Source organism: Callorhinus ursinus, unplaced genomic scaffold (assembly GCF_003265705.2).
Source record: "Callorhinus ursinus isolate GAN/ISIS: 27379988/994484 unplaced genomic scaffold, GSC_fseal_2.0 scaffold6, whole genome shotgun sequence".
Taxonomy (NCBI): Eukaryota; Metazoa; Chordata; class Mammalia; order Carnivora; family Otariidae; genus Callorhinus; species Callorhinus ursinus.
Genome location: NW_027397068.1, coordinates 42,956,309 through 42,969,778, shown reverse-complemented (window position 1 = coordinate 42,969,778; position 13,470 = coordinate 42,956,309). Strand labels below are relative to the sequence as shown.

Genomic DNA, 13,470 nt, shown 5'->3' with positions numbered 1-13,470 from the left:
TGAAATAGTATCTATTTTAATTTTAGTTTTTTTTATTATTAATGATGTTAGATTTTTTCATAATCTTATTGGCTTTCTATAACTTCTTGTGACTGTTAACATACTTAATGTTTCTCTTGAGGTAGTTGTCTTTTTTTTATTATTGAGTTAAAGCTGCTAATTATAAACCAAGGCACTTAATGTTTGTCTCAAATATCATAAATATACATATATATTTATTTCAGTTTGTCATTTTCTCTTAAATTTTATTTATGTACCTTTGATGTTTATGTATAGAGGTTTTTACTTTTTCAAGTTTATCAGTATTTAATTTTTTTCCCAGTTAGAAGCAATCTTTATTCAATCTAGAATTTACTTTGGTATATTTTTTACATAGGAATGAATTTTAGTTCATTCAGCAAACATTAACTGCATGCCTACAGTGTACCAGGTATCATGCTTTTGCTTGGGAAATTGGTGCACAATGCAAGTAGAATTCCTGTCCTCAGGTGGGAGTTCATCCTTTAAATGGCTCATTAGTTGTCTCAGGATAGACTGTTGATGCTCCTACATTACTGTTTCACTGACTTATATTCCTTCTTCATTGCATACCAAATTCATGTGTATAAACAGGTCTGCTTATAGACTTTCTATTTGATACCATTTACTTGTTTCTCTGTTTCTGTGCCAGGATCCCATTGTTTTAATTATTATAATTTTAAAACAATGTATTTTAATTAATAGTAAGACAAGGGCTAATTTCATTCCTCTTTCTTTTTTCTCTAATTTTTTCTTGACTTGTCCTTTCTTTCTTCCTTTTTTTTTTTTACTATTTTTTTCATTGTGGTATAACATGTATAACATAAAACAAGATTTTCCATTATAACCATTTTTAAATGTACAATTCAGTGGCATTAATTATATTCCCAATATTGTGCAACCATCATCACTATCTCTAAAGCTTTTCATCACCTCAAACAGAAACTCCATGCCCATTAAATAATAGCTTCCTACAACTCCCTTCCCCCAACCCCTGGTAACTTCTAATCTACTTTCTCTCTCAATAAATTTGCCTTTTCTAGATATTTTATATAAGTGGAATCATAGTATTTGTACTTTTATGTCTGGCTTATTTCACTTAGCATATTTTTATCCATGTTGTAGTATGTGTCATAACTTTATGCTATCTTATGGCTGAATAATAGTCCATTGTATGTAATACTGCATTTTGTGTATCCATTCAACTATTTATATAGTTGGTAGGGCATGCGACTCTTGATCTCGGAGGTATAAGTTCTAGACCCATGTTGGGTGTAGAGATTACTTTAGAAAATGCTTATACTTCTGGAAGAACTTTAGAATCATTTTCTCAAGTACATCCTCTAATGTCTTTTTATATTTTTATTTTTTTAAGATTTTATTTATCTGAGAGAGAGAATGAGAGGGGGGAGAGTCAGAGGGAGAAGCAGACTCCCCCGCTGAGCGGGGAGCCCGATGTGGGACTCGATCCCGGGACTCCAGAATCACAACCTGAGCCGAAGGCAGTTGCTTAACCAACTGAGCCACCCAGGCACCTCCTTTTTTTTTTTTTTTATTTTAAAGATTTTCTTTCTTTATTTTTGCGAGAGAGAGAGAGCACATGAATGGAGGCAGGGAGGGCAGGTTGGGTACGGGGAGGGGAAGAAGGAGAAGCAGACTCCCCGCTGAGCAGGGAGCCCCATGCAGGACTGGACTCAATCCCAGGACCCTGGGATCATGACCTGAGCCAAAGGCAGATGCTCAACCGACTGAGCCACCCAGACAACCCATCCTCTAATGTCTTCTTAACATTCTCTCATGTGCCTTTCTATCTACCTTTCATTCCTGTCTCCCCAAGTTACTAGTCCTGGGTGCCTTCATAATGACCCAAACCCATTGGGTCAACATTAGGCTACTTACTAGTTGTTACGTTCTTGGGGAGTCAAAAGTTATATGCAAATTTTTGACTATGTAGGGGTTGGCACCCCTAACCCCTATGTTGATCAAGGGTCAACTGTATTAGATTGGTGGTGATTATTCTTCCCCTGTTGTATGTAGGTATGTATAATGGAAAGAGCAATGGCTTTGGAATCATGCAGACCTTGGAATCATGCAGACTTAGGTTCTTGGCGCTGTCACTTAGTATCCTGTGTTATCTTAGCCATATTAATTTTTCTTCTAAGACTTAGTTTCCTCAACTGTAAAATATACATCACTGAGTTGTTTTAAAGATCAAATAAGATAAAGAACGTGAAACCTCCTAGCAATGTATAGTCCATTGTATATTCTCAATGAAGGTCAGTTCTAAATAACAACAAAAATAGTCTGTATGGGGAAAAGCATTTGTAGCTCTGAAACTAAATGTCAACCCTTCTTGTTAATGGCTGAATAAAGATGTCTTAATTTTTCGAAATGCCTCAATTTTCCTATATGTAGCTTTCATTTCATGCTTTGTTAAATTATGGTGCTTGCAAAGCTCCTTGAACTTTATCAGTACAAAGCACACTGTAAGCAGGATGGAATTAACATTATCCCTGATCTGTAAAGTATGGTACCTGCATTCTTAGTGATTGACAGGATACATGTGTATAGTGTTGATGTTGCCAAGGGACATATTCTTGCTTGAGTCCTGCAGCAGTGTTTTGCCACCTGTAACTGTGCTGAATAAAAGTGGTCCCATCTATCATTTCTGTAGCTTTTCCCCATAGAAGCAGTCTTGATAAGGATAAGAAATCCAGGACATCACAGTATCAACAATCCTTTCCTCTTCAAAGGCATCTTTCAGACAAGGCTCTAACAGTCCCTTACAAACATTAATTATATAAATCTTATACACTATTGCTTTGTGGGAGGTGAAGTATTTCATAAAAATGCTCATCTGAACAGAGGTTGTCTGTGTGGGGGCAGGATGGAAATATGAAAAGTGGGAAGTGGGTGCTCAGCATGCATTCATTGCTGATACAAGGTCAACTGTGTGCTTGCCTAGTCCTGTGTACACTTCTGCTAGGTTTTCAACTAATGTATAAAATACAGGCTATTCTTTGTTAGAAATTTGTGAGTGGTATGAGCTACTTGAATACTAAAGATGTTAATTCTTAAGGTTAATTCTGCATACTGCATACCCAATGGCACCCTGAGGTCATATGATGAAGAAGCAACTTCAGGTTGAGCTCAGATTGAGTCAGGATGGCTCATTCTGACTCCGTAGGGAATTAAATGGCAAATAAGAAATTTGGGGGCCCTTCATCAGAGTGGTAGAATATGATTTAGTGGAGAAGTGAGCTTTAAACTTGATAGCAACAGTGTACAGGATTTATATGATTTATATGTCCGTGTCTACACTTTTTTGTTTTGTTTTTGTTTTTGTTTTTTTAAAGAATTTATTTATTTATGAGAGAGAGAGAGAGAGAGACAGAGGCAGGCAGAGGGAGAAGCAGGCTCCCCGCCCAGCAAGGAGCCCAATGCGGGACTCGATCTGAGGACCCCGGGATCATGACCTGAGCCGAAGGCAGACAGACACTTAACCGACTGAGCCACCCAGGCGTCCCTGTTTTGTTTTTGTTTTATGATTATTGTTCCTAATCTGGGGCCCTTGTATCACCAGTAATTCACAATAGTAGTCATGAATATTTTTTTGGAAAAAAAGTCATTATTTTTAAAAGCCAAGAGAGATCACATACATATTATTTATTTTAATCTTTAATAATGCTTTTTAGGCAACTGAATAATATATTTATATTACAATGATACTGAATAGACTAATAAAAATGTCAATTGTCTTCACAGTTTCAGTACTTCAATTATTTTCAAAATTTCATTTTTTACCTTTTAAGATTTCTTAAAATTTATGTCATTTTTTTACGTCTTAGGATTTCTTATAATTTATGTGTTTTTGATTAATCTTTAAAATGGAAAAACAAATGAATAGTTTTGTTGTTTGTTTGATAGGTAATTTTTTTTTGTAATGTAGAATTAGTGTAGAAAAATAATAAAGAACTCCTTGGTGTCTAGAATCTAGCACAGCACCTGATACACATAAGTATTTGTTAAAAGAATCAAAACTATTGCCATGGTTGAAATCTTTGCTAATTTGATTCTTTGTTTCTGATAAATTCATTATTTCTACGTTTTATAAATACAGTTTAAAATAGGAGGATTATTTTCTCTGATGAAAATCGTATACTTGCCCATAATCATACTTGTCCAGAAAACAGAAGAGCCACTGTGACAGTTAATAAGAACTACCTGGACTAAAAATTAATTATCTTCCCAGTATCTATTACCCCTTGCCCCACTAAATTGCAATACTCAAATTTTCCCTCATCACTGGGTAGTAGCTATTAGCTGAGGTGAGATTGAACTGACTCCAGTCCAGGGGTGGACCCTGAACTGGGATAGACCAACCAATCAGAACATGCCCCTTCTGCTTGCTCTAGGCTTATGTATGCACATGCACAGTCTCCAAGCCACTGGGATTGATGATGAGAAGTTCGATCAGGGAGCATATTGAGATGTGAGAACCCGTGAAACCCTCCTTCCTGTGAGACTGTTTTGGAATCCTGAAGGAAGTCTGAAGATGACATTATAGAGGGCTAAACTAAGGAAACTATAGAAAAACAGAGCCATGTCCCTGACAGAGCTATAGCTGAAACCAGTCCTAACACTGAACCTTACAGTTTTATGAGCCATTAGATCCCTTTTGTTTTTAAACCAGTTAGTATGTGGTTGCCTGTCCTTTGCAAGGGGAAGAGAATAATGGTTATATAGCCTTATCCCAATCATTATAGGAATTTTTTTAAAAATATTAGATTCTCCACAAAATATTTTGATTAAGTTTTTGCTTTTAGAGAGACACACAACTAATTCCAAAAGCACAAAAGTTTCCTCTGATTAGAATACAAAGATACATTTATGTATTTTAGACAATAAAACCACTAGCAAAACAGGTTGAAGTTTATGAGAAACTCATAAGTATTGCATACTTTTTTTCCCCACAAGTACCCAAGATATTATGGGTTTTTGCATGGCACAATCAATTCATCTATCTTTATACACACCTGATATCTATCATTATACCTTTTAGGTACTATTCATTAGAAAAACCCTATTTTGAAGGAAGTTAGAAAACAAGTTGTTGTTAACAAAAAGTCCATTTAGGTAACCTTTGCAGAGTTGGTGTTTTTTCATGCCAACAAGTCTTTTGCTTTATATTCTGACTTGGTTTCCATCATTGTTCATTTCAAAACCTCCCCAAGTCAGACTTTCCATGAAGAGCCATCCAAAACAGAATATATTTGGAATTCTGCTTCTCATGACCTAGTTGTATCACAAGAGGGATCAAAGAGGTTTTGTTCTGTTTCTATAATCAGCCATTTCTTTGAGAGGGCAGATTCATAAGAGTTTGAATTATGCTTAGAAATGCATACAAGGCAAGCAGCTACATGGCATTTTAATTACCTCCCTCCACTCCAATGAAAAACAACACCAGGCACAAACAGATGTCTCAGGTTAAATTCAGTTGATTCTCTTAACATACCAAATAATTGGACTGTTTCCTTTCTTCCTGGGCCTTTTCTTTTCTTATTACTTATTTTAGTCTGTTTGCTCTCCTAGCTCTTCCTTTTTATTTCTGAAGCATTCACCTTTTGCTAATGTTAAGAAAATTCCTACTGGACAAATTCTTCTCCTTGCTAGACTCTACAAGACATAGTATTAATATTCACAAAGGGAACAGATGGCTGCCTTTGGAATCCACCAATTATAGTAGTACCTTGCTTAGTCTGAATTGATTAATTAAAATCCTCAATTAACTAAAATGGAAAATTCAGCATGTACAACCCCTATGGTGACCTCATGTTATAGCAAGTTTGCAAATGAGCGTTTAGAATTCTTTCCCTGCCCTTTGAGGGGACAAAAACAAAAGGCAAGGAAACAGACTCATCTAAGGGATTTATGAAAACTCTGAAAAAACTCAAACCCTGATATCCATGGTTTCCTTTGGCATCACTATACATCTAACCAATTTCCCATATTTTTCAACATATATATCTATAATTTTGTTCTTTTCAGTCATCACTGAAATTTAGATTAATCCATATTTTGAGATTTTCATTTTTATATTCAATTTGATCAGCATTTACTGAACCTCCCAAGTACTCAAAATACTATGCTGCTGGGATGCTGGGGTGGCTCAGTTGGTTAAGCATCTGTCTTTGGCTCAGGTCATGATCCCGAGGTCCTGGGATGGAGCCCTGCTCAGCGGGGAGCCTGCTTCTCCCTCTCCTCTCCGCTCCTGCTCTCTCTTGTTATCTCTGTCTCTCTCTCTCAAGTAAATAAATAAAATCTTAAAATACTATGCTGTTAAGGCCAAAAAAAAAGAAAAAGAGTTCTCTAGTTACCATTGCTGCCTAAGAAGTCACCCAAAACTAATGGCTTAAAATAACAGCAGTCATTTTATTATGATCACAGATTCTGTGGGATGGGAATTCAGGAAGGCCTCAGATGGGTGGTGGTGGCATTGGATATCTCTTGTGTTTGCACTAAGGTAGTGGTCAGAGCTGGGAGAGCAGGGGGTTGGAGGAACTGAGAACTTTATCTTCCTTTGAGTAGCTTCAGGGTTTATTCATGGGATGTCTCTGAGTGGGCTAATTTGAACTTCCTTGCAGCTTGATGGCCTCAAGACAGTTGGGTTGCTTACACGGCAGCTCAGAGCAAATGTTCTGGCTAACAAGGTAGAAATTAATCACCTTTTAAGACCTAACCTTTCAAGTCAAACAGTGTCATTGCTGCTACTTTCTGTTGATTACAAGTGAGTCCCCAGTCCCTCCAAATTCAAGGGGAAGAGAATTAGATTTTATATCTCATTGAGGGAGTGGTGTGTTTCTAGAAAAGCATGTGGGACTGAGAATGGGGTCATCTTTGAAAGACACAATTTTCCATGATGAATGAGACATCTTTTCCAAAGAAGCTCATAATCTAGTGGATAAAAGCACGATTCTTGAACTATGCACTAAGGTACCCCAGGTATCTGTAACAAATTCACAGGTAGCTACAGGATACTTTTTGAGTATTTTTTTTGAGGGAAACAATATGACATCTGTCAGACACAATGTGAATTATTACTAGTAAGTTGTTTGGACCTAATTACTTAATAAGTGGAACTGTTAGGCATTTCTTTTGTCCTAGTTATGCCATGAAAAGAACTGACAGAGACAGTTTAGGAATCTCTGGGATAAAAACAAGATATAGACATTCAACTACAGTCTTAGCAGGGCCATAATTGACATTTGTAGGGTCCCGGGCATGAGTACAAATGGGGCTACTAGCTTGCTCCTTTCTTTTCCCATTACAGCTCCTACCTTTGTGAGATGACATGCATGTGTGTGGACACACCAGCTTTATATCCAAGCTCTGTATATTCTCTCTCCCACTTCAATAGCAGCTTCTCCTTGGCCCTTGGAGTGAGCATCCCAGAGGTAAGTTGGCCCTCTGGAGGAAGGGCCAGTGGAAGAAGCCCACACGAAGTGGACTCTGGATTTAAGCTAGGAATTCTGGAGTCCCAGGTACCTGAGACATGATCTAGGGAAGGAGATCAGGGTTCTGGATGAGCACGCCCCTTTTGCCTTGCAGACTTTTTGCCCATTTGGAGGGGAGTGACTGGATGGCCTTCTAAAATACAGGGGCCTGGGCAAGTCCTGGTCTAAGGGAGGTACTGAGACCCAGCACAGAACCTAGCATATAATTGGTCCTCAAGTTATATTTGATGAATAAATTAATCCAGAGCAGATTCTGATAAGTATGATGATGGAGATTAAATACTGGCTGCTATGGAAATTGAAACAAAGAATAATTAATTCTAACTAGGTATCTTGGGAAGGCTTCTGTGCATGTCACCTTCAAGGATGAGGGAGAGAATTAGAAAGAATTGGGATGGGAACTCAATAAAATGCAGGAATTAACGAAGCTGCTAGAGGCAAGCATCAAAAGAAAATCTAAAACTATGTTCACCATCAGTGGTGAATCTGAGTTTAATAGCTTTCTGAAGCATACACAGAGGGGCTTTCTTTCAAAAAAAAAAAAAAAGAGTATGAAATCAGGTACAAAAAAATCACACAAATTATATGTTTATAAAAGTTCACAAAGTCACAAATACCAAACAAAAGTCTAAAAAGGGTAAGGGTGCCTGGCTGGCTCAGTCAGAAGCATATATGACTCTTGATCTCAGGGTCATGAGTTCAAGCTCCATGTTAGGTGTAGAGATTACTTAAATAAATAAAACTTAAAAAAAAAAAAGCCCAGAAAGAGCAATTTTAAATTAATTAGCTGTCTGCCATATTTCTATAATACTTCAAATATTGTTTTGGCTGTGTCCTCTGATTGCTTTTTTTTTTTTTTAACTACTTCTTTAACTAAGTATCAATTTTATGTTCTGTGGAGAGAATAGAAAGATAATTTGCTCTAGTGTTGATTGAATGTTTTAAGAAAGTATTTGTAGTTTATAAAATTTTAACGCCATCATTATTAATAATGACATGCAAACTGCTGTCAGCTGTTAGTTGGGGAAACCTCTTGTCATGCTGTTGAACTATTACAGACCTGCTCTATTTTTAGCATAGTTACAGGTTTCTTCCCTTCAAACCTAGCAATTCTGAAATATTCTGTTTCACACAACTACCATAAACTATGAAAAATGTGGAGCTTTTATAACTGTATGTACTGTATTCTCAAATATATTCCTGAGAGGAGAAAGCATCTGTTTTGATTAGATCTTGATGGGATCCAAACCCTCTGTTAAAATTTTATGTACTTGTTGATTGGAAGAATTCTCTACAGATTAGCTTCTGGCTCCGTAATTCCTACCCCCACCACCATATGCTGTCATGTAATAATCAACCTCTGGCTCTGCACCTTTGTGTCAAAAGACCAGGAGAATTGACACAGTGGGCAGTAAGGGTATTCTTAGAATTTGTCCCTACACTGGGATAGCTAGCTGTCAATAATTTTCATGGAACTTAACTGTGAACCATATAAATGACAATGTACTGAAACTGTGTGTATCCCAACTTAATCAACTGCTCCTTAACTCATATCCTCAAAAGGTACAAGGCTAAAAAAAAAAAAAAGGTACAAGGCTACTGAGTACCACCTAGCATGAGCGGAACCTGGAGAGGAAAGAGACAGTGGCCTTAACCAATTGCTGTTAAAAAAAATTACTGTGCACATTTTACAAAATCATGTGCCCATATGAACCTAATGCTGTGGCCCTCCTAGGACCTCAGAAAGGGCCCATGCAAACTAGGCGCTTAAAGCTTAAACCTCATTCTTGTAAATCCACCTCTGCTCACCATTCTCTCTATGTCACTAAAGGAAAGAAGTAGCCCAAGCTGAGAAAGCACATTCTGTAATAGAAATAACATTGGTTTGGAATCTAGGGAACTGGAGCTTTGGTCCCAGTTCTCTCAGCTCTGTTCCTTTGGGCCACCCTTTGGGACTTGCTCTTGTTATCTGTTAAGTACTGACCCTTCCTCATCTGCAAAAAGGAAATGGGAAATTGGCATTCCAGTGTGGGACCTGGGAAGTAAATCATACTGAATTATACAAATTATGTACATTTTAGTCCATGTTATTTCCATCGATTAGTACTGCCATTTCTGCAACTAACATTAATCTGAGAATTACAAATAGTATGCAAGAACTTAAAAATAGTTTACTCTGACATAGAAAGGTGGATGTACTGCAAAACACTCATGAGAGGCAAGAACAAACAAATTGTCATTCTGAATACCATCACTGAAAGTACACTGGAACATTTTTCCTCCGGTTTTAACAAAGTTTGCCTTTCAAAAAAAATGTGCAGAATCGCATAAGCTCCTGTAAAAACACTTCAAATGCAGAAATTTACATAGCAAAAAATAGGGGTCTCATCTCCAAATTTCATTCCCGAGAGGAATTACTGCTAACAGTTTACACAAGTGTGTAGCCATCCAGAACTAGTCTATGCACACAAAATGGCAGATGACATTTTGAAATATTAACTGAGGGGTTTTCTTTCCACTGCATTTCCTGGTGGTCCTGGCCTTTCACCCATTCCAGCTAGCACATTCGGCCTTCGCTGCCTCAGGAAAAGATAACCCAACTGAATACATTACAAAAAGGAAGTCAACAACTTTTGAGTCTCTAATTTTGAGTTTCTAGTCCTTGAGGGAAGAGAAAGACACAGGGAATAAAAAGAGATTTGAAAGAATATATGATAAGTCAGAAGATGCCTTAGAGCTTTTAAGAGTAGATAAAAAAGATTTCAACTCTTGGGAGAAGAGAGAGATTTAGGAAGAAAGGACCTCTGGCAACTTATGCTGCTTCTCTCTGAAAATTAGAAAAAGAGCACATTTTGGTGTATGAATTACAATAAGGTGCCTTGTTGAGTAGATCCTTCCTAGGGGCAGTGGCTTAGACATCTGGCAACACCTTTGTACAAAGACAAAAGCCCTTCCTTCTTCCAGCAGCCTTGGCCCCATGCCAAGGGTCTTGCCTTTCTAGATTTCAGTCCTATTCATGCCCCAGCAAGTATCTCTCTAGAGTGTTCAAACTACATAACTGTATAAGACATCTTTCCTTGGGGGTTCCTGAGAAAGAACGTCTTCTGTCCGGCCTCCCCAACTCAAGTGAACTTGGTAATAAAGTAACAGGACAAAAACAGGCTTAGGGAATTTGAAGGTAGAGACGTTGTGCCTGCTTTCTAGATAGACTCTCAGGCAGGGGTGGTGGCAAGTCCCAGGAGGAAAAGAAATGTCAATGGGAGTAGCCAGCTTTTTATAATGCAGTATTTTATTTATTGTCTATTAATAAATAATATTTGAGAACATTTATAACATTAATAGGACTTAATCTAAGAGAAGTTCAACTTGCTTTTTTTACATTTCAATATCAGGTGTTAATAAAAAAGATAGTTGAAATTATGGTGAGGGTTGTATCAAAAATTTATAATGAATGCTTGCTGTTAGTCTATATGTAATATAGTTTTTGGCATAAAGTTCTTTGACTGCAAGAAGGAACATTTGGTTTACTTCACTAGTAGGAATACTTCTTTCTTCTCTCTCTCTCTCTTTTTTTTTTAGAGTGGGGAGGGACAGAGGGAAAGGGAGAGAATCTTAAGCAGGCTCCATACCAGCATGGAGCTGGACGCAGGGCTCAGTCTCACAACCCTGAGATCAGGGCCTGAGCTGAAATCAAGAGTTGGATGCTTAACCGACTGAGCCACCCAGGTGCCCCACTAATAACAATATTTCTTTTTTTTTTAAAGATTTTATTTATTTATTCTACAGGGAGAGACACAGCGAGAGAGGGAACACAAGCAGGGGGAGTGGGAGAGGGAGAAGCAGGCTCCCCACGGAGCAGGGAGCCCGATGCGGGGCTCGATCCCAGGACCCTGGGTCATGACCTGAGCCGAAGGCAGACGCTTAACAACTGAGCCACCCAGGTGCCCCAATAACAATAGTTCTTAATGCTGGGGTGGTCTCTTCTTGGTATTTCTTCTACTGTTGATTTTTAGTATAGTACCTATGATTGTATGAATGGCATTGAGTGGAGAGGTACTCATCATGTTTATTACAAATAAGAGTATATAACCAATTACTATAGTAATGAGGACATAGACAGAAAATGCAACTGCCCAATATTTTTGAGGCCAATAGGTTTTGGGTTTTTTGTTTTGTTTTGTTTTTGTTTGTTTTGTTTTGTTTTGAGGCCAATAGGTTAAGCCTAAGGAGTTTAGCCAAGATTCAGGAATAAAAGCCCACACAAGAAATAGTATGAAGCCAAATTGGGAGCTTAAGAAAAGAACAAAGCCATAAATCACTCTTTGTGGCAATGACAAGGGTGAATTTTCTACCACTTTCCCTGTTTCTAGAGACAATCTCCAATACACACTGCCTTTGTGTGGATACATAAAATCCACTGGACTTTAGAGAGTCTCTCAGAATTTCCTACAGCCTAGCATGTATGGAATGACTCATGGGAAGGGCATGGGAGTAGCTGGGAGAGCAGACTAAGGAAGGGAAAGACACAGAAATGATTGGCATGATCCTAAGATGGGTGGCCAGACAGGGTAAGAATGGATCCTAGGATACCAGTACTGATAGAGGACAAAACCAGGGATGAGCTGTCTTTTCACCCACAACTTGGCCGAAATAAACCTTCCTGGAACTCAAATGCAATATCAGAAATTAATTTTCTATTACCACATAAAAGTAAGATTAAAACAGAAATTCAATTCATTGTTTTTTAAAAGTTACATTTCTTGCATATCTAAGTTTGTAAATCAAGATTCATACTTCATTAGCATTGCAATGCTAATAAAATTGTATGTATACTTGACAATATATCTGGAACAGTCTTCTATATGAGCATATATAAATCTACCTCTGTAAAAAATCCTTTCATAATATGGCTCAGTGTAACATTTACCTAACCATTTGCTGAATGTTTAAGTTGTATCAGAGTTTCACTCTACGAATGTGGCAGCAGTAATTATCCTTTTACGGAAATCAACTATTGTTAGCACAGCCTCTTTGAACAATCTTTTTGTGTACTTAGATGCCTGGTATTGAGAGGATTACATTCCAGTTGGAAACACGTGCACACATACAGACACACTCACATAAATATGAGAAATTGTGTGCTAAAATTCATGCTCTGTTGGATTTTTTTTAGCACCATTATCTTTTTGTTAAATGAAATATTATGTGGCAAGTCTATATTTTAAAGATAGGAAGTAGAGGCACTCTGTATGGGTAGAGGAGGAAGGCTAGGGGATCTGACACTCTGGTCAACTCTATCCCTGCCTCAGTAGCCCCACCTTTTCCTGGCTCCTGCCTCTGAATTCCAAGGCAAGGGATGATACTACAGCCTTTTCTATGGTCACTGGTCAGGAATACCATAGACAAGATTTAGGATGTCAGTCTAGCAAAGGTACTTAGGTGTCTCAGGTGTCTTTTATGGCTTTTTGACTTTTGTTTCTGTGATTTAATATCAACTGTTGTGAGGTTAATTGTGTTCTCCTTTGTGTTCCCATAATACATGGGAATAATTCAATTACAGCACTTACCACAATGTTCTTTCCTGAAAATACTATTCCAGAAGAGGAACATTTCCTTTATTTTTATTTATTTTTTTATTATTATGTTATGTTGATCACCATACATCATTACTTTTTTTTCTCTTTCTTTAAATTTTTATTGTTATGTTAATCACCATACATCATTAGTTTTTGATGTAGTGTTCCATGATTCATTGTTTGTGCATAACACCCAGTGCTCCACGCAGAACATGCCCTCTTTAATACCCATCACCAGGCTAACCCATCCCCCCACCCCCCTCCCCTCTAGAACCCTCAGTTTGTTTTTCAGAGTCCATCGTCTCTCATGGTTCATCTCCCCCTCCGATTTACTCCCCTTCATTCTTCCCCTCCTGCTATCT

General features: G+C 37.7%; 1 long non-coding RNA gene across 2 annotated transcripts in view; it reads left to right on the top strand.

Annotated features, from left to right (window-relative positions):
• LOC141372985 (uncharacterized) overlaps positions 1-13,470 on the top strand; it is a 147,319-nt gene that overhangs the window by 10,395 nt on the left and 123,454 nt on the right. The window lies entirely within an intron of this gene.